Source organism: Eptesicus fuscus, chromosome 15 (genome assembly GCF_027574615.1).
Source record: "Eptesicus fuscus isolate TK198812 chromosome 15, DD_ASM_mEF_20220401, whole genome shotgun sequence".
NCBI lineage: Eukaryota > Metazoa > Chordata > Mammalia > Chiroptera > Vespertilionidae > Eptesicus > Eptesicus fuscus.
Window position 1 is genome coordinate 24,229,778 of NC_072487.1, and position 22,665 is coordinate 24,252,442.

A 22,665-nucleotide genomic window follows, 5' to 3' on the forward strand; every position below is an offset into this window, starting at 1 on the left:
CAATCAATACTAATTTAACAAGTAAATGAATCAAAGGTAGAAATTTTGAAATAGATGAAAAATAATAAAGTTAATACTATATTTATAACTACCTTACAATACTCAAATGTATTTTATACAATGCCCTCATTATTGACAAATGCCAAATCGATGTTACAAATAGTCCTGTGAAATAAGAGTGTCAAACATTGAAGAGAGAGGAAAGCTGAAACAACACTCTCTATTAATTGTGAAAACCTGGAAATAGACCCCCCCCCCCCACTAGTGTATTCCACACACATACACTGACATTATTCCTCAGTTTACTGGTGTTTTCCTATGCGAGAGGCTGGAGCAAAGTGTAAAAAGAAGAAAATGCACTTATGTCTTTCTATTTTGCCTGGATATTGTGAAATGTGCAGTGTCAGGATCCTTCTGAGTTATTCACAGCATAGGTCAGAAATGAATGTCAAACTACATGTGTAACACTCCTCGGTCCACTGCAAATATTATTTCTAAGATTTCTTTGGTGGAAATTAATTTTTATACAGTAATTTTGCCTTACAAATGGGCTAAGTCTGAAACTTTACCTACATGTATCTGTCTACACATGAATCTAACAATACATGCATTAGTAAAAAATGAATAGTTATTATTAACAGTTAAATAATAGCAAATGCTCAATGACCTTTAGATGAATGATACTGCTGAATTCCATAAATTGTGTCTTAGTGTTAAAGCATTATTAAACCAAAGAAATAGCTTTGAAGACATAGGGAGTCTTCAAAGAAGGAGTACTAAGCACAGAAGGAGTACTAAGAATTGTACTGTAAACACCATTAGTGTGCGTGTCAGACGTTTATAGCTGATGTGAATGAAGATCATATCTCAGGCAAAGGGACTGATCCTCTCTCCCTATATTTTCCTTTGAAGTCTCATGATTGTCATTTATAAAAGAAGTTAGGAAAAAACCTAATGATAAAGGACCAGGAATTTAGTTGAGGAGAAAAATTTTCAGGAATACCCTTCTTTTTCTAGAAAAATTATTAATGAATATTAATATCTTTAGTAATATGTGTGGCAAATGATAGTGACTATATTCATTGCCTTTTTGCATTGCATGTTGTTCAATTATATGCTTAGTTGTTCTCAGCTTAGATTAATGGTTAGAATTCCAAAGGCATTAAGGCAACTCAGAGTCATCTGTTAGGCCAGTCATGTGTTCATACTTCATGGAGGAGCTTAAATCCAGTAGAAGCAAAGGGAAGAATGTCAGGCCTGTGTTTTTGTGTCAATGAGCAGAGATGCAGTCAAACATACCATTGCTATTTCCAGGCGTAATATTTGAAGTTGAGGTCTCAGATAATGTGGTCTCCAATAAAATGTGCCATTAATTTCCTTATTGCATTTTTGAAACTCTATAATATATTGCAAATACTGGTGTAGGGCCAGTTAACAATATTTGATTTCTGTTTATTGAAATCTTCTCTTGATAAGGTAATATTAAAACATTTAAAGTATTTCTGTTTCGTTTTGTTTTTAATCCTCACTGGAAGAGTGAGGATATTTTTTCCATTGATTTTTTAGAGTGGAAGCAAGCAGAAAGGGGGAGAGGAGAGAGAAGTATTTATCTGAGAGAGACACATGGATTGGTTGTCTCCCACACACACCCTGACTGAGGTGGGGATTGAACCTGCAACCCAGGTGCAGTTGCCCTTGACCTAGAATCAAACCTGCAACTCTCTGCTGCTCAGGCTGATGCTCTTGTTGGCTTCTTCCAACAAGACAATGCGCCATGCCACGGTGCTCATATTGTGCAGGAGTGGTTTCAACAACATGAGGGAGACTTCACCTTGCTTAGGTGGCCCCCTCAATCACCAGATCTCAATCCAATTGAGCATTTGTGGGACGAAGTTAAAAGAGCCATCAGGCAGCTGGTTCCACAACCATCAAATCTCACAGAACTGGACAGTGCTATTCATCAGGCATGGTGTCGGATTCCTTGCATCACCTTTCAACATCTTGTGGAGTCAATGCCAAAAAGAATCGCCACAGTATTGAAGGCAAAAGGTGGCCCAATGAAGTACTGATGGGGTGGTCATAATAATCTGGCCACTCAGTGTACATGTGTATATATACACACACACACACTCCTATGTATCTGTATGTGTAAACATGTATCTATATATAAATAATATAATTTGCGGAAGTGACTGCTTTACTCATTGTTTTAATTAGACTTCAGTACTTTGTCCTTGTATCTAATTTGATGTGTATGTAAAATAGACACTGAGGCTTATTTCTAAGATTTGCCTTACTTAAATACATAAGAGAGCCTTATAAGTTCTGTGATGCACTAATGGTCTAGCACAGTGATCGGCAAACTCATTAGTCAACAGAGCCAAATATCAACAGTACAACGATTGAAATTTCTTTTGAGAGCCAAATTTTTTAAAACTTAAACTTCTTCTAATGCCACTTCTTCAAAATAGACTCACCCAGGCCGTGGTATTTTGTAGAAGAGCCACACTCAAGGGGCCAAAGAGCCGCATGTGGCTCGCGAGCCGAGGTTTACCGACCACTGGTCTAGCATCTTGGGTGAGGTAAGGGAGGTTGTGTAGCAACATTTCTTCCTTTTCTTCTTTCAACATGATGCCTCGTAAAAAAAGGAAGGATGCCTGCCTATATATTTTTGTAACTCTAGTTGCAGTTGTAAGCAAATATCAGACACTCAGAAGCTTATCTATAACAATAAAAGCGTAATATGCTAATTAGACAGACCTTCCACATGAAGCTGCAGCACCAGGGGAGAGGCGGCTGCCGCAGTGGGTGGGGGCCAAGCCCCTTGCAGGAATTTCGTGCTTCGGGCCTCTAGTCATACAATAATTGTTCATTTCCTCTTCATGTGAATTGTAAAATAGATGTTCCTAGACAGAGTGGTTCTTCTTAAAGTGAGAGAATTTATATTGCTTTCATTTTGAAAATCTTGCATCTTCAACACACAACTTCTAAGGTCACCATGCATACTTGCATCACAGTGAAATATACGGGAAGTAGTATGGCATACTGTTATGTGGAAGATTTTTTTTTTTAAAGGCTAAACCTGAATGTAGTTTCATCACTGCCTACAAAGTTCCACTGTCCCCACCCTACTACAAGGGGCCTGGGAAATGGTAGTCCACATATTTTCCAAGGAAGAGATCAGTTTGGTGATCACTTAATAGTCTTATTCCAATGACCAACCATTAGCTATTTTTGAAGCCTCCAAAATAGCCAGCATAATAATCATAAATATGTGTATTTTTTAATGTGGCAGGTGGAGGATACATGATATTTTAGAGATGTAGATATCATTAGTGATTCTGTGATCTCACCTGATTCTTTTTCTCTGACCTATGCTCATGCCACTCATGAGAAGTGTTCTGACAGAATTCCTAAATATATATCTGAAGGGTAAATGCCTCCACTGTAAAAGAAGAATAGGAACTGACCTTCTTCCTCAGTAAGCTCACATCTAGCTAGGGAGACAAAATTATGATCCCCACAATATATTTGCTGAAATGCCTGATAAATAGTACAGGGGATGTTGAAATTGGTAAAGAGATCATTATAGATTGATGCATGATCAGGGTTCTTTTTTAGACTACAGTATGAAGAAAATGCAGGATTTAAAAATATTTTTATTGATTTTTAGAGAGAGATGGAAAGGGAGAGAAACATCCAAATGAGAGGGAAACATTGATCAGCTGCCTCCTGCACAACCCCTACTGGGCATTGAGCCCAAAACCCAGGCATGTGCCCTCATCAAGAATCAAAACCGCCAACCTCTCTGTGCATGGGATGATGCCTAACCAACTGAGCCACACCAGGCCAGGGAGAACTGTAGTATTGATGCTTGGGGATTGTAGTGCTGCTATGGTGCCAAGATAATATTCCATGCTTATCTTGTGCTACTGCATTGGAGTGATATCTTGTGTTTGTAGTATCGTTAAGGGCAAGGTAGCACATTGCATTGATGATACTATGACAGCTGCCTACATTGAGAAAGTAGCACAGGAGGAAGTAGGAGCTCAGCGGCTCAGCAGACGAATAGAAAAACACAAGTAAAATTAAAATCCCCAGCATAGTTTATAAAATGTTGGGGAGTTACATGGGCTAGAGAAACCGGGGATATTTCCAATTGTGAGAAATCAGTGCTTATGTCTTAGTAACTCATTACTAAACAGGAAGCCCAGAGATTGATGAGACTTCTAAACGTTGGCAAAAATAACAGTTTCTATTTAGGAACATGTGATGCAGTGAAAAACATTAGAAGATTTACAAAGGGTCATGACTGTCCCATTGGGACCATTAACCAGAATCCTCCATTGATGTTTAGACGTGTCTTCACTAAAATAAATAAAACGGGTGCTCCCAGAAATGAAATACTGCTAACCAAAGGAGACCACCTAAGTTTTGGGTTCAACTCCTCCTCGTTAGGAACTCCCTGACCCAGCATTTTGGTTGCAAAAGTAGCTTCCTGTATAAAAGAGAATGCAAAGCCTAAATAACCGAAATCTTTTTGTAAGTCAGGTTACATTTAAATTACGTTATATCTAGTTTAAAAGTATGAAAATGTTACGTATAAGAATGATCACATTAAACATTTTGAAAAAAGGTCTTTAAAGTCCTTTAAGAGCTTGAAAATCTTGTTAAAATTAAAATTAAATCTTGAAATATGCAGATAAAGTGAGACTCTAGAAAGATTTATCATAATCAGTGTCAAATTTATTATTAAAATAGAATGAAATCTATATGTATAACTAGAGGCCCAGTGCACGAAATTCGTGCACTGGGGTTGGGGGTCCCTCAGCCCAACCTGCCCCCTCTCACATACTGGGTGCCCTCAGGGGATGTCCTACTGATGGCTTAGGCCCGCTCCCCACTCTCCTTTGTGGGAGGCAACTGGGCTGATCAGGGGAAGGCACCGGCCCCATCACCCTACTGCTGCAGCCACTACCAGTCACCACAGCCACGAAGGTGTTTTCATCAACACGGACTCCAGTCCCTTCACCAAGAAAAAATGACAACTTTCTTTAGGCATTTTCAAGATGTGTCTTTCATAGGATATGCTTTTTTTTTTTTTTTTTAATCCTCACCTGAGGGTATGTTCCCATTGATTTTTAGAGTGTGGAAGAGAGAGGGAGAGACAGAGAGAAACATCAATGTGAGAGGGACACTTTGATTGGTTGCCTCCTGTATGAGCCCTGACCATGGGCACCAGGCTGGGGGGCATGCAGGGACCCCTGGGCCGCACGCAGTGGTGGCCCCCAAGGGTCTCCACACACCCCAGAGGCCAGCAGCCAGCCCCCCATCATATGCGCCAGGCTGGGGGCGTGGACCCAAACTGCCTCTTGGTGCTGGAGCATTCCCAAGCGGCTGGGGGCACAATGGTGACAGGGGATGTTTCCACCCCACCCCGCCCCCAGCCCCTTGGCTCCTGCACCTATAGGCTCAAAGTGGCCAGGGGGTGTTCTGGGAACCCTGCCACTCAGGACCTAAGCGCCTACAGGCTCTGAGCAGCTTTAGGTCCCAGACCCCAGACTGCTGCACGTGTTTGGGGGCGGAAACATTCCCGTGTTGCTATGGCTATGGCGACACAGGAATGTTCCGGCCCGCCAAGGCTCCCAGTGGCCAGGGGGCGTTCTGGGGCCCCTGCCACTCAGGACCTAAGCGCCTACAGGCTCTGAGCAGCTTTAGGTCCCAGACCCCAGACTGCTGCACGTGTTTGGGGGCGGAAACATTCCCGCGTCGCTATGGCGACACGGGAATGTTCCCACCCCACCAAGGCTCCCAGTGGCCAGGGGGAGTTCTGGGGTCCCCGCGGCTCAGGACCTAAGCGATCCCGCCTGGGTCCGGAGGATGTTTATGGGACCCAGGCTGCTCAGGACCTAAGCGCAGGCCTACAGGCTCTGAGCGGCCTGGGTCCGGAGGACGGTTACAGGACTCAGGCTGCTCAGCACCCGCATATGCAAATTAACCGCCATCTTGTTCGTTCTGATTGGCTGTGGGCGTAGCGAAGGTGCGGTCAATTTGCATGTTTGGGTATTATTAGGTTAGATGAATTGAGGAATATTAGTTTTGATTTAGTTTGATCAAACTAATTATTTGTCTACATTTCTAATATTTTTTTCACTGAATTAACTTATAATATATTGTCAATTTATAGAGGGGTAAAGTGAGACATTTAAGAAATTAAAATTAGGAAGCCCTGGCCGGTGTTTCTCAGTGATCAGAGCATGCACCAGAACACTAAAGGGTCATGAGTTCTATTCCCAGTCAAGGGTCACTTGTTCGCTCTCCTCCACTCATGCATGAGGCAATCTGTCAATGTGTCTCTCTCTCACCTCTCTCTCTCACTCTCTCTCTCCTCTCTCTCTCTCTCTCTCTCTCTCTCTCTCTCTCTCTCTCTCTCCCTTTTTCTCTCTCCCTCTCCCCCCCCCCCCATTCTATTCTCTCTGAAAACAATGGAAAAAAAATATCCTCGGGTGAGGATTAACAGCAACAACAAAAAATAGGGAATCCAAAATGATAAATGAAAAAGCATGATCAATATTGAGAGACTTTGTGTGCATGTATAATTATTGCTATTGTTCTTTACAACTAGTTTTGACATGTTTAGAAGTGTCATCATTCCTCCCTTTTCTCCCTTTTTACACACACACACACACACACACACACACACACACACACACACGCCTGAGGGGACTTTGGTAATATAAATCAAATTTAGGTAAAAAGACAGCTTTTTGTTGTTTATTTTCTTTTCTCCTTCCTTCCTTCCTTCCTTCCTTCCTTCCTTCCTTCCTTCCTTCCTTCCTTCCTTCCTTCCTTCCTTCCTTCCTTCCTTCTCTTCCTTCTCTTCCTTCTCTTCCTTTCTTCCATAAGAAGTTTGGAGAGACAACCAACATTTGCTAATACTCCCATTAATGGTGTCTTGTTATTTTGGAAATAACCTTTCAGAAAGCAGACAATGATAGAGACCCCATGCCTTTTCCACCTCTTCACCAGAACCAAATTTACCTTCTTTCTCCCTTCTCCATTTAGTAATGCACCATGGGGACTGGGCATCAGAAGTGATGCCACAGGGGGAGGGGATGAAAAAGTTGGCAGCATTGCAGTGCTGGAGGAGAGAGAGGCATGCAGCAGGGGAAGGGTGTAGAGGGGTTGCTGAAAAGTGACTGTGGAGAAGGTAGTCGGGAGGGTGTGCCCACTCCAGCAGTGGTGCTCACCCAGCACATGTGATAGACTAGAGAAGGCACCCTCAAGCTCTCAATCGCTGGTCCTCCGTGAGCTCTGCATGGTTGAGAAACACTGTAAATATAAAGTAAGCAGATGATTAACGTAAGTTCTGTCTTTGAGTCGTCTTATCAGTTAAGGCTTTTATTGGGTAGTCACTACCACCCTGCCCTTTCACATGGGAGTCACAGCCGAGGGTCACAGGCACTAGCAGTGACAGAGAAGGATTTCTGCTCTCGATTGTTTTCCTGGAATGTTCAGTATGAGGGGGAGGTAGGGAGTGGTAGTCCTCAGGCAGAAATGCATATCCGCAGAGAAGAGTAGCAGGAAAAATGTGTAGGCTTCCTTATGGGTCTTAGTATAATCTGTAATGCTGCTCATTACAAATGTTGTGCCTATTTATTTATTCATGTCTTTTCTCTGGGCATCTAGAAATTCTTGAGATCTACAAAAAAAAAAAGGCTTTGTTAATGTCAACAGTGACTTCTTACCTTTGTGCAATATTTATGAAATTCTTAAGCATGATTCTAGAAATAGTGCTTATTTAGACTCTATTGAGAAAGTCTTTTGCTTTTGTTATGGAATTAACTTTAACACTGCTTATTTTATGTTTTATATCATTCAAGGAAACATTAATTTCTATGTTTTAATTTCTATATTTGGTTTTTGCTTGTTTCATAATTTAACTTTTTGTCTAGTCTATTGATAGCTAATCAATTATTATGAAACTTTTTGTCTTTGTGTACATTAAAAAGTGTAAGGAGTACTTATAGTCCTGGGGGCAATAACTTAAGTTATAAATTTGCAATGCATTTTTTATTTAATCATCACACTAACTCTATAGGGTAGAGATCCTTACTCATAGAGGTTTATAAAACTAAAATGATTTACTCTAGTTTGTAAACCAGTAAATAATTGTTTTCTCAGTCCCATTTCTAGCAATATTTTCACAACACTACAACTAACTGTGGTTCTGTTATCAGACAGTTTGAAATAAACAGGACAATGGTAAGCAGGGTATAGAGATGGAGGGGACACAGAGGGAAGTATAAATAAGTGGTCAACTGATGTCTAAGGGACTGAGAAATCGGTTGATAGAATCAGAATGTTTCATTTACGAGCTGTGTTAATGTCATGTCTTAACAATTACCGACTATAACCTTTCAATATTGAACTGTTGAGTCCCCTTTTAGTCAGCGGTCATTATTGAGTCTTTTCCCACAAGTGGAAATGAACTCTAGCAGTAGGTTACTTTCTCGTGCAGAATTAAAAGTCGGTCCAGTAGAAAGAGAGCTCTGAGTTTTTCCTGAAGTGCTCAATGATTTCCCTCCAACATGCATGAAAGGTCTAAACAAACAAAACAGGAAACTGATGAGAAAGAAAATTAAGCCCAGATACTAATCGGTAGGAAAAATCAGATGGGAAGCGAATAAAACTTTCTTTTGAATAGAGAAAGTATAGTGATCTAGTTACAAAATACTTTATGTTCTCTATTTATAGAATGTATATATTAAATATGTATTCCTATCTTTATTTTCATTCATGAATAAAAAAAGTCAGGTCCTTAAACAGTAGGCAATGCCATCAATGTAGTATTTGTTGTTGTTGTTGTTTATTTATTTTATCATATGTGGCACATTAAGGACTTTTACCTGGCTAATAGATTTAAAAGTTTAGCCTAAAATTGACCAAAACAAGTAAGGTTTCTTTGTTTGCAGTTACAAATTCTCCATATTAATTATTCTTTCAGAATAAAAGTAGTACAAACACACAACCAGAACACAAAGCAAAAAGGAAGGGGAAAACTACCCCCTGCATACACTCTATCTCCACCTTCTGAAGAGGAATGTCTAAGAAAAGGAAACTCTAATTGACTGATTATATATTTTAATGTTCACTAAGCATTCTTAGCCTTCAAAAGTGATCTATTCTTTTCTATTTTTTAAGTGCCTGTTTATTCTTCATTCTTAAAATAATCATACCTTCTTAATTTTTATCTTATGTCTATAGCTGTTGTCTTTCCTTTCCTTTCCTTTTCTTTTCTTTCCTTTTCTTTTCTTTTCTTTTCTTTTCTTTTCTTTCCTTTCCTTTCCTTTCCTTTCCTTTCCTTTCCTTTCCTTTCCTTTCCTTTCCTTTTCTTTTCTTTATTTTAATAAAGTGCAAACATTGGCAGTGACAGCCACAGAGTGGAGCAAATTATTTTAGGAATTATAAGGAAGTAGACGTTATTTTAATAAGTTCAACGACGAAGAAGATTTTTAATAATGAGCCATGAGCCCCATATCATTGGAGACATTCAAGAACTGAGGCACTGGTGACATCCTGGAAGAGATTTCCCCAGTAGGAACAAGTTTGGACCACTGAGTACTTATCTAACTCTCAGATTCTGTTACTGCTTCTGATATGATAAGTACTAGAAGCCCGTTGCACAAAGTTTCGTGCAATAGACTTTCCTTCACCTGACTGCCAGCACCAGTTTTCCGCCAGCACCAGTTTTCATCTGGCCACCCGCTGATCGGAGCGCCTCCCGAAGGCTGAGGGCGGGACTCGGGAGGCGCTCCGATTGGGGGTGGCCAGAGGAAAACTGGTGCTGGTGGAAAACTGGTGCCAGCAGCCACGCAATCGGCCACCCCGAGTTCCGCCACTGGGTCTTCCACCAGCCCCATGGGTCCTCCCGCAGCATGCCCCCCCCCCCCCCCCCCCCCCCCGCACTCCTACCACCAGCCAATCGGCCACCCTGAGTCCCGCCCCCCGCGCCTCCAGCCGGCCCAATCGTGGGCGTAGCGGAGTGATGCAATTTGCATATTACCTTTTTATTATGTAGGATTGTGGTAAATGCTTGTAGTACTCACCCACACTGGTTCCCTTCTCCTTCCAGGCATATGTGGGTTACATGTTGCTGCCCCTTTATAGCTAGGCAGGCCTATGTGATGAGTTTTGTTTATGAACTGTGTGCAAAAGGGAAGTATAACACTTCTAGGCTGAAGCATGTAATTGCTGGCCCAGGTTTTATGTGTTTGTTACTTGTGCCGGACAAAGGGGGGGCTACCAGATCCAGGCCGTCTGGGTTACTGAGAGGCCACATGGAATCCTGCACGCATGAGAAATAAACTTCTCATGTTAGGAGACTGAGATTTGGACATTGTTAGTACAATATATGTTTATTATGTTTAATCCTATCTTGACTATTAATATGCCTTTAGACTTAAAGGTGTGCTCAGCTTACTTCTGACTTGGCATTCATGTCAGGAAAGACAAAAATGTCTTATTTGGTTATCTCAAAAGTCATTCAAGATAGATATGTTCACTTTAATTTTCCAAATATGTAAGGCTCAGAGAGTTAAATAGCTAGCAAGAAGCAACTGGTAGAAAAATTGGAATTCGAACTTGGGGTAGGGTTGCCAGATAAAATATAGGACTCCCAGATAAATTTGAATTTCAGATGAACAAGTAATTTTTTTAGTGTAAGTATGTTGCTTGGAACATAATTTCCCTAACAAAAAATAAACCATTGTTTATTGATACACAAATTTGCTGGAAACCTTATACTTTTATTTGCTAAATCTGGCAACCTTAATTTAGAGTCATTAAGGCATACAGTGTGTCTATGATTCCATAATCACAGCATATCCTATATTCTAAAGAGTAATGTAATTTTTTTAAACCAAAAGGTGAAAAAGGCGTTGCTTATTATCTCCTAGATAATTCTCAAAGAATGTGCATAATTTGATATGAATAAAACTGATATAATCTTTGCTCCTCAACTGAAGTGCGAAGAACCAGCTGCCACCGCTTGGTCTAAGCCAGCAGGTGGTGACAGCAGTCGGCAAACCGCAGGGCCCTTTCCCTGCCAGCATTCTCCTCAGGTAGGACTTGCACCAATTCATCACGTTCATTCTGTGGATGCTGCATTGTGTCCAACTGTTTAAAAAAATAAGCACAACCCTCCGATGTGTCTTACATGTAAAGCCTTAAAGGAGAAAGTCCAGTCTCCCTTTTGTGTCTCTGAGGGGGAGAAAGATGTAAGCTATTTGCAATATCCTCAGATGAATCCATTACACAGTTTCCCAGAAGTGGGAAGAGACCGCAGAATTAGGTCATGATATTATTTCTTAGTTTCCTAACACAACCTATCTGAAATATAGAATTAGGGAAACTTCTACAGCAATGTTGGTGATTTGACAGTGACTTGCTGCTGGGTTTGTCATATGACTTTTTGTGTAATTATAGGCTTGCAGGCAGAAATAGTTGGCATTTTTCTTTTTTTTTATTGTAACTCATATGATCCTGGAAGAAACCCAGTGTTTTGAGATTGAGATCCAGCCTTTGAGTGATTCAGCATCTTAAAATCTCCAGCCAAATAAGCATGTCTTTGTTGCAAGAAGGTAATAGAGCAGCTTTCTCTGTCCTCCATCCTCATTTCAGCCACCGCCTAATAACTATCGATGGGCTTGGCACTGGATAATTGAATAGCACACCAAGACAAATCAGATGTGCCCCCTACTCTCACAGAGCTTAAGTCATTAAAAAAAGACCCACAGTATTAATTTATAAAATGGTGGTAAACAAGCAAAGATGTGGGACTATAGAACATGAAGTGATCCATTTTGGTTAATGACATAGGATCATTATTTTATTCAACAAATAATGATGGATCATCTATGTACCAGGCACTGTGAGTACAAAGAGAATACAGATATGTACAATGAAAAAGTGGTCCCGGTCTCAAAAAGCTTGAATTGTAGTTGAAGAACCTGAGTAAACACACACACACACACACACACACACACACACACACACACACACACTAATAGTTAAATACATATTTAAATAAACAACATTGTAAGTAAAATTGTCATATGTGATGGAAATAGACACCGAGTGGGAAAGAGGCTAGCAAGGGAGGGTTGGCAAGGAGGAGGGCAGTTAAAATACTGCTTAAGCCCTAGCTGATTTGGCTCAGTGGATAGAGTGTCAACCTGTGGACTGAAGGGGGTCCCAGGGTTGATTCAGGTCAGGGGCATATGCCTGGGTTGCGGGCTCAATTTCCCATGGGGAGCGTGCAGGAGGCAGCAGGAGGCAGCCGATCAATGTTTCTCTCATCATTGATGTTTCTATCTCCCACTCTCCCTCTCCCTTCCTCTTCCTTCCTCTCTGAAATCATAAAGATATATATTTAAAAATACTGCTTAATATGCACACTTATATTGAATTATTATCTTTAATATAGGTAATTAATATCTTTTCATTTCTACTATATAGAGAAGAAATACTTGACTTAACCCAACTCTATTAGTTCACAGAATGATACTTAGGGGTTACATACATACAGAGCTGCTACATAGGAGTAGAGTCCTATTATTGAAATACTTTGCCATCAGTAGGAAAATAGCTTCCTATAGCCCATTTCTATCAAAACTTCTTTATTAGGACTCTTTGTACATTCTCATGGACCAGCAACTACAAGGTTCAAGCCAAGTGTTACCAGGGACTTTCAGGACTCAGCTCTTACGTCTGTCCAAGTAATCCTCTTTCTTACTGCTGTTAAATATTCTGAACATTATTATTGGTTTCATCTAATGGTTATAAAAAATAATCAATCTGTAATGGGCTACTATGGTTGACCCATATCTAAAAGGCCCCTGGAAGGTTCTAAAATGAGGAATATTCAAAGAGCCGCAGATATTGGTTATATAATCATAAAATAAATATAATTATGTGGGAAGAGATAAACCAAAGAACTTGTATGCATATATGCATAACCCATGGACACAGACAATATGGTGATGAAGGCCTGGGCTGAGGGGAGGGGACAGCTAGAAGGAGTCAATGGGGAGAAGAAGGGGGCATACTTTCCTTTTTTTTTTTTTTTTTATAAGTGAGTTGTTGTTCTTTTGTTTTTATATATTTTTTTATTGATTTCAGAGAGGAAGGGAGAGAGAGAGAGATAGAAACATCAGTGATGAGAGAGAATCATTGATCAGCTGCCTCCTACATGCCCCCTACTGGGGATCGAGCCTGCAACCCAGGCATGTGCCCTTGACTGGAACTGAACCCGGGACCCTTCAGTCCACAGGCCGACACTATCCACTGAGCCAAACCAGTCAAGGCTATGTAAGACTTTCAATAATAAAGATTTGAAAATAAAAAATAAATATAATTATATACTGAAGGCAGAATTTACAGAGCTGCAGCAAATTTTCTCTAAAGTTCACGAACATCAGGATTCACTATGCTTTTTCTTAACTAAATGACATTTATCATGAGATGAATTTGAAATTTAAAAAAACTCAGAAAGCAATAGTTGTGATTTGTCAGTGACTTGCTGCCAGAATTTCCGTATGACCTTTAGAATAAGACCATACTTTCAGAGAGAAATAGTTTGTTGTTGTTTTGAAAAAGGAACCTTAATACACTGCTAGTGGGAATGCAGACTAGTGCAGCCACTCTGGAAAACAGTGTGGAGTTTCCTCAAAATCTTAAAAATGAAACTGCCATTTGACCTGTGATCCCACTTCTAGGAATATATTCTAAGAAGCCAGAAACACCAACCAGAAAGAATAAATGCACTGCTATGTTCATAGCAGCATTATTTATAATAGCTAGATCTGGAAACAGCCCAAGTACCCATCAGTAGATGAGTGGATTAAAAAGCTGTGGTATAATTACACAATGGAATACTATGCAGCTGTGAAAAAGAAGGATCTCTTACCCTTTGATACAGCATGGAGGTACCTGGAGAATATTATACTAAGTGAAATAAGCCAGTCAGAGAAAGATAAATATCACATGAGAAATTTTATGAGAGTTCAATAAAATTTAACTAAAATGATACAGATGATTGTACCTTCTTTTTAAAAAATATATTTTATGGGATACCATGCCTTCATTGATATTAGTACTTGATTAAAATCATCCCCATAAGGATGAATGAAAAATAATATGGTTATAATAATAACAGTTATTGAGCACCCATTATGCTAGGTACTATAAAAGCATTTATAGACGTATCTTTTTAAATTTTCCCACAATCATATAAGGTAGGGTTTATTGTTAGCATTGTTTTCCATATGCAGATATTCAGAGCTAGAGGATTTATATAAATTAGCTATGAATAAATGCAAGTAAACAAACAAACAAAAAAAAAACAACACCTGAATTCACCTTTAGGTGTTTAATGTGATTTGAATTGCCAATATCTTGTATCAACTACAAATTATATTGTGTTACACGGGTATCAGATCTTGGAAATCATCAAATACAATGGAACCTATTTTATATGAAGGAAGTAAAACTCAAAGAACACAATGGAGTTAATTAAATTGACCAAGTCAAATTGGAGAGATTCCAAAGTAAGAAAATTAAACCCATCTACTTTTTTAAAATAGAAGGAAATTTTAAGGGGATATTTACAAAAGGAAATAACTGAATGAATTCCATAAGTGCAGTTCTCATGGGTGTCTTGATAACTTGGCATTGTTCTTTGAGCCAAGTGACGTCAGTTATCTACGCACGCATATGTGCAAGCATAACCCATGATCTGCAAAACAAAGAATGCAATATTGTTTCCTTCACAAGCTTGAAAGTCATCGGTTTAAACTTTGAAAATGCTTTCTCATAAGTTCAGCAGCACCCTATATTTTATTTTCTAATTAAGTTTGTCATGCCGCAGTTAGGCGCCCAGTCGGAGCCTATCCTATACAGTCATCTGAGGTTTAAAGCATTAAAAAGAAAGTGCAGTAGTTGGGAGAAACATTATTTGTTTTAAAGATAATCTGTCAACCACTCAACTGACACCTCACCTATATATTTGTTCATTAATTATACATGAACAGAAATTACCTTCTGAAGAATAATTAATGCCAAGAAACAACTATAAGATGTACAAATCACATTAATTATTTAAAACGAATATGGAAAAACTATTAATTTTTAAACTGAAAAACAAACCCATTCCATGTAACTTCAGACTGGAAGTGTTACACTTTTGAGTATAGTGATTAAAAAACACACACAACACATAAGAAACAAAACAAAATATTATGTTAGTATGGAAAGGCAGCTGTAAAATCTGTGCTGTGCCTTATTTGATGTCTGGGTCTGCATTAAAGAGAAACCTGAGTCAATGCAAACAAAATTTTTTATGTTAATATATGATTGTATTTATGGTTGTTAATTTCCTGAAACTAAAGTTTGGGCCATACATAATAATATTTTACATATTTTTAAGTAACAACAATTCTTGGTTTACTAAGCATAGAGGATATCTTTGGAGTCCATGTGTATATACCTCAATGTTTGATGAGAAATTTGGATACCCTAAAAAACTTAATCTTTATGATCTTTAGAAACTTGTAAGAAAAGTTAGGATACTCCTAGCCCCAGTGGTTTTCTATCTGTCATACAAATGGGTATTCACTTATCCACTAAATATGTTCAGACATTTTCCCACTTTTGATAAAATGTCCCATCTATAAATGGCAAGATTTACTTAAGTTTAGACAGTGATTTAATACCAGAGAAAACCATTAGCATTTAAATTGTACAAGAAAATAGAAAAATGTTGAACTTTTTCAAATGTATTGCATGAAGCTCTAAAAACCTTAATCCCCAAACCTCATAAAGATAGCACATATAAACAAAACCACAGACAATAAGATGTAGGAATATACATGCAAAAATGTAAAATAAAATACCAGTAAATAAATTCCAGTATCAATTAAAATATAATGTGTTTAATCAAGAATTTATTTAGGATATACAAATGGAAACTTAATTTTATTGAATACTATAGTCTATCAATAAATAAAAGGAAGTAATATAATGGAATTTTTAGTGAATGCTAAAAATACATTTAGACAATCTAGTGCCTGTTTCTGATAAAAATAAAATCTTGGTGACCTAATAACAAGAATATCTTTTAACTTCATTAAACATCTACACTAATAAAAGTAAGATGCGGAGCCCAGAGTGACAGTTTTCCTTGATGGTCAGCCATTCTGTTTGCTGTAACCGATCTGCAACATTTCAGGAAAAGACAATGAAAAAAAAAAAAAGTAAGATGCAAATTGACCATACCTTCACGATGCCCACCAGCTAATCAGGAGTGAGTATTCAAATTAATCCAACAAAGATGGTGGATTAATTTGCATATGCAGGCGCCGAGTGGCTGGGGGTGGGGCTGGACACTTGCGTCATTGCCGTGGCGACAATGCAGGCATTCCACACCACCCCAGCCTCTCTAGGCCTCTGGGCAGCATGGGAAGGGGGAAAGGCGGCTCTGGCTGGAGCGAAGGTGGTGCCGGCAGCCAGGGGAAGGAAGGCCCATTCTTGAACGAATCTTTGTGCATCGGGCCTCTAGCTCTATATAAGTTAATAGCTAACATTGCAATTAAAAGGAAAACATTTAGCAATTTTTATTAAAATAAAGATGAAATCAGTGTAGTTACTATCAGCATTATTATGAATATTGTTTTAGAATTTCTTTCAGAGCAATGAGACATGAAATTGAAAATACTATTATATATGTGAAATAAAACCATAAGTTTTGGTGCTTCAGCACAATTCCCAGAGGTGCTAATGCGAAGTTTAGAGGCAAACTGACTCCCATTCTCTCCTTTATGGCCTGAGAGACACTTTTTGTCATGCTGATGTATCAGTGTCAAAGGGTTGTCAGGTTTTGTTAAAAAACAGACATTTTTTTTCATGAACAATTTGGTCGAGAACCAAATTGTCTGAGATGGGAGACCTTCAAGAACCAAGGTTTGACTGTACTATTAGCGCTATGAGGACTGTCTTGTTCACTTTTCTTTCTCAACACCTTAGCATGTTGTCTGGCTCAGAGTTCTGGATCACTAGTCATACATTGAATGAATAAACCCACTTGGGTTCTGATTGCTATATTTCAGAATCAGTTCTTTAGACCAGAATACTTTACAAATATCTTATACTGGCTTCAGTTTTTTGTTCAACTCAGATTGAATTAGAGATAATCTAATATTGATTTTATTTCCATCATTCTGTCAAAGGTTATATCAATTGAATTTTTCCTAATCTTGAATTATTCTTCAAATTTGACCTTGAAATATTTTATGATTGAGAAATAGGCTTCTCAATAATGAGTGGTTTTATTCCTTTCATTAACAGAAACTCCTTGGGTCTTCCCCATTGCTGGATATAACAATGTTTTTCCGTTGTGATAATTATCATGTCTGTCTGTCAATCATTGACTTCTGTGTGTACATCTATCTGCTTTCTGACTTTTTCACAGCCTGCAATATCCATTATAGAAGGGACTACATGTTATTTGTCTTCTTCTTCCACATTTTAACACAGTTCTGAGCATTCAATAGGCAATTTGTGTTTGTTTAATTTTATTTTTCAATTACAGTTTACATTCACTATTATTCTGTATTAGTTTCAGGTGAACTACATAGTGGTTAGACAATAATATACTTTACAAAGTGGTCCCCCCAATATTTCAAGTACCCACCTGGCCCCATACATAGCTATTACAATATTATTAACTATATCCCCTATGCTGTAATTTATATCTCTGTGACTATCCATAACTACAAATTTGTATTTCTTAATCCCTTCACCTTTTTTCACCATCTCACAATCCCCCTCCCCTCTGACAACCATCAGTCTGTTCTCTGTATCTATGAGTCTTTTTCTATTTTATTTTCTTGTTTTTTAAATTCCACATGTAAGTGAAAATCATATTTGTGTTTTTTTAATCACCACACAACCAGTGTTTTGCTAATCTATCAACAAATTCCATCTCTGTACATGTTACAGCCTTAATATAATATTAATAATTTCATAAGTAATTTATGCAATTCCACTGCAGAGGAAATACTGATGCATACGAAAGATTAGCAAGCAATACAGGAGTGAATAGGTGTTAAATGGTGTGGGAAAGACACCAAGTGCTATTGAAGTTAGGGAAAATGGTGATCAATGAATTTGGAGTCTAACAGGGCTGGCATCAGAATAGAGGGGGAAATAAGTGTAAATTGCTTTCTACTTGCTGGGCTCCAAAAGTTATGACAGTTAGGGATACTGATGAGTTGAAAAAATCAAATATCTCATTTCACTTTTGAAAATTAAATATTAATTAGGGTTCACAAATTTCCTTTTAGTGGATAGATATTAAAGTGTTCATTGCATCAGTAGTGTTGAATTTTAATCAATATTCCAGAAACTGTATGTGAATTATCTGATGAAATGTTAATGAAGCATTACTTTCATACCATCGTTTGTACTGAAGGTCTAGCACCCATACAAAAATGAGGTAGCAAAATATGCTCTCTTGCAGTGCCCTACCACATGTTTGTAAATTACCTCCTCCAGGGATCCATGAACTTACCTATTATTGTGTAAACCATGTCTGGTATTCTTCCTCAGAATCTCACACGTCTCATATTTCAAATATCTTTTTTTATATACACTTGAGTAAATGAGGACCTGATGGAAAACATTTTTTACCTTTATACCTGCAGTTTTAATTTTTGATTGATAATTTATGTTACTGTAAGAAATTACTTCTGTTAACAGCATCATATTCTACAATCAGGAACTGTCAGTCTTTTCAGTGCAAATACTCTAGGTACCACTAGTGACTTGCAAGTAAACCTAGTGCAAATGATGAAACTTTGAAGTCTGGTAATGTTAAATACATTTAAAATGTTTGAAATATGTAAAGCTGTGTGGATGATATGTGAATGAACTCTTTTCTTTGGACTGTCAATAATAGGACTTATGGTAGGTTTTATGTTTTTGTCTCCTGCTATTTTATAATGGGTTAGAGGTTATTTAGGCCTCATATGCATATTTCTAAAAGGGCAGCACACATTGAAAAAATGTCACTGCATTAATGTGTGCCATTCTTGGCATCCTTGGCTGTGCCCGCTTGTCACAATTATTGCCAAAGCAATGCCATTGTTTGTTCTGTGATTCTCTGCCCATGCAATTTAGACCAACCCATTTCCATGTTCTTAAGGTAATTATGTCCCTCCAAATGTCAGCTAAATGACTTTGACATTCAAGATTCCTAACAGCTTTTGAACGCCATGTTATCTGTGCTATTTGTAATTCATATTCATGCAAATCCCCAGCCCCAGACACATTACACTATCCCATCTGCTGAGAAGGTCCCCACTCCTTCCGCCTTTGCGTTGTAGCTGGCTAGAGAGGCAATATACCTTTGAAAATGCTTTTAAGGTATTTACTGCTTCCATAGATTCTTCTACAGGTGGGATGTACTAACCATTGCAAGTGAGAAAACACTGAGATAAATATATCAATGTGAAAACTCTTTTTTTTTTAAGCAACTATAGTTGAAATATGCTACTATGGGCAGTAGCAATAACTTGCCCAGATTTTTTTATTGGCTAATTTATGTTTGGTTTATTTTTAAAACAAATAAAAAATATACTGTATAAAGTTTCAATAAAAGAAAAGTTTGTGGCGATGTGTCAAACAGAGGGATCAGTCACCTCTGCATTTTCATATGACATAGATACAGTAAGTGTCTTTGACTGGAAGATTCTCTCTCTCTCTCTCTCTCTCTCTATCTCTATCTCTCTCTATCTCTATCTCTATCTCTATCTCTATCTCTATCTCTATCTCTATAATCTGTCTCTCATGCGCTATTGCTCAATGTGAACTGGAGTATTAGTAAAATTTTGTGGATAATCCAGGCAAGTTGTGGTTGTCATAAGATCTCTCTGCTGGATATTATTAAAAGTCAACTTTGAAAATATTTTTTTAAAAGAACAGTTATTGTATAGTATGAAAAAGTGACCAAAAAAAAAAAATAAGGTATCATGTTCTAGATAGCTACATCCTTGGGAATAGCTCTTTATCTCATAGCACAATGACAAACGCTCTCAACTCTTTTTTTTTTTTTCTAAATATATTTTATTGATTTTCCACAGAGAGGAAGGGAGAGGGACAGAGAGCTAGAAACATCGATGAGAGAGAAACATCGACCTACTGGGGATGTGCCCGCAACCAATGTACATGCCCTTGACTGGAATCGAACCTGGGACCCTTCAGTCCGCAGACAGATGCTCTATCCACTGAGCCAAACCGGTTTCAGCCCTCCCTCAACTCTTGTATCAGTCATATGAATTTATGTTTGATTAGTTGACCTCTCTGGTCATTCCAGAGGAAAATAATTTCTCATCATAAAATGAATATATTCCTGATGCTACTCACCTGAGAAATATACTTCATAGAGTTGCTCATGTGAACAGCAGTTTAATCACAAATCAATGCTAGTAATTTTGTGTCTGTCCCTGTGAATTACAAGTTAAGGCTCATATTGGAATCATGCCACTTACTTCTGATTAGGAAATATAAAGGCCTCTCCTTTTTCTCAGTTTCAGCTACTTTGAATGCTAATTGCCTATGTCTTTTAGGTATAACCTTCCCTTGCCCCAACTCCATGCAAAGAAAATATTTTTTATGCCACATAACCTAAAAGTAATTACAATAGAAACAGAATGTTAGCAATGGCTCGAGAACATTAGTCTTACAATTTATTTAAAATGATTGAGATGTGGAATTAGACCTTCATCACTCCTGTTTGGAAATATTTTCTTGTATATATTTTAGTTGTTGTTTAACCACATTTATCTAAAACCAGAGTGAAAAATCATGTTTTAAACCCTAGATCTAATTGCTTTGCAATAATACAGGAGATCACCCTGGCTCACCTTTAAGAGTCTCATGCTCTACCAACTGAGCTAGCTGGGCGCGGTCCTGGCTCACCTTTAAATGAAAGCTCAAGCCTTTTATGCATGTGCCCTGACAGGAAATTGAACCCCAGTGACCTCCTGGTTCATAGGTAGATGCTCAACCACCAAGCCATGCCAGTCGGGCGATACATTTTTCATATGTATCCCACCTATGTAACAACTACTTAGAGCCATATATAGAACATTTCCAGCAGATGCTGAGGGTCCCACATGCCTCCTTCCAGTTAATATGCCTCTCCAGATATAGACTCTTCTAAACTCATTCACTCAGCATGTCTTTGATTCATCTGTATTATTTTATGTCAGAGATGTTGTATTCTTTGTTATCTATACTCATAAAAGGGTAATATGCTAATTAGACCAGACATCTTCCAGTCAACCTTCCAGACGTTCTTCTGGACAAAACCATGGTGGCGGTGCTGAGGCAGAGGCAGTTAGGGGTGATCAAGCCGGCAGTTAGGGGGATCAGACTGACAGGGGAGAGCAGTTGGGGGATCAGGCCAGCAGGGGAGAGCAGTTAGGGGTGATCAGGCAGACAGGCAGGCAAGAGGTTAGAAGTCAGTGGTCCCAAATTTCAAGAGGGATGTCCGACTGCGGGATCGGTTCTAAACCGGCAGTCAGACATCCTCTGATGGGTCCTGGATTGGAGAGGGTGCAGGCCAGGCTGAGGGACCCCCTCCCATGCATGAATTTCATGCACTGGGCCTCTAGTTTCTATATAATAAACAATTGTATATACATATTGCAACTTGTTATTCAACTTTAAATAGGCATTTATATTGTTTTTAGCTTGGGGCTATTACAAATATACTACTATGAATGAACACTTTATATATCATTTGATGCACAAAATTATGAATTTCTCTTGGGTATATACTTCAAAGTGGAATTGCTTGGTCATGAATTATGCTCATATACAGTGTTAGTAGTTATTGCCAAACTGCTTCCCTAGGAGATTGTTCAAATTTGGATTCAATGGAGAGGATTTATCATTTACTACACACCTTCCATTTATTAGGTCTTTATTTTATCAGCTATATATGTGAATATTAGTTTAATGGCCTTATATATCTTTCATTACTTTTATTTATTGATATTTTACATTCAATAATGGGATTTTGAATGGCATTTAAAATTTTCTTTTTTATGTTTTGTGTGTGTAGTATATAGAAATGCAATTTATTTTATATGTGTTGACCTTGAATTCAGTCACCTTACTAAATTCCCTTGTTAATTCTCTAATAGTGTTTTTTCACAGATCCTTTTCAAATATTCTATGCAAAAAAAAGGTCAACTTTAGTTTTTCCTTTCAATCTCCTTACTTTTTATTTATCTTTCCAGACTTTCTGCATAAATAAGGCCCCCAACACAATGTTGACTAGAAGTGGTGATATAAGGCATCTTAGTCTTATTCTTGAATGTAGGAGGAAGTATTCAACATTTCACTGATGATTATAATATTGCTTATATATTTTTTACTGGATATCCTAAATCAGATTAAGAGTATTATCTTTGCCCTTGTTGCTGTAGTTCAGTTGGTTAAAGCATTATTCCATACACCAGAAGGTTTTGGGTTCAATTCCCAGGCAGGGTACATACTTAGGTTTCAGGTTTGATCCCGGTTTGGGGTGCATATGTTCCT

At 38.2% G+C, this 22,665-nt stretch overlaps 1 non-coding gene across 1 annotated transcript; it reads left to right on the top strand.

Moving 5' to 3' along the window:
- The first annotated feature begins 16,192 nt into the window (after positions 1 to 16,192).
- LOC114232783 (small nucleolar RNA SNORA16B/SNORA16A family) lies at positions 16,193 to 16,300 on the top strand. The gene has a single exon (XR_003618882.2). It is a non-coding gene; the product is annotated as a small nucleolar RNA SNORA16B/SNORA16A family (small nucleolar RNA).
- The last annotated feature ends 6,365 nt before the right edge of the window (positions 16,301 to 22,665 follow it).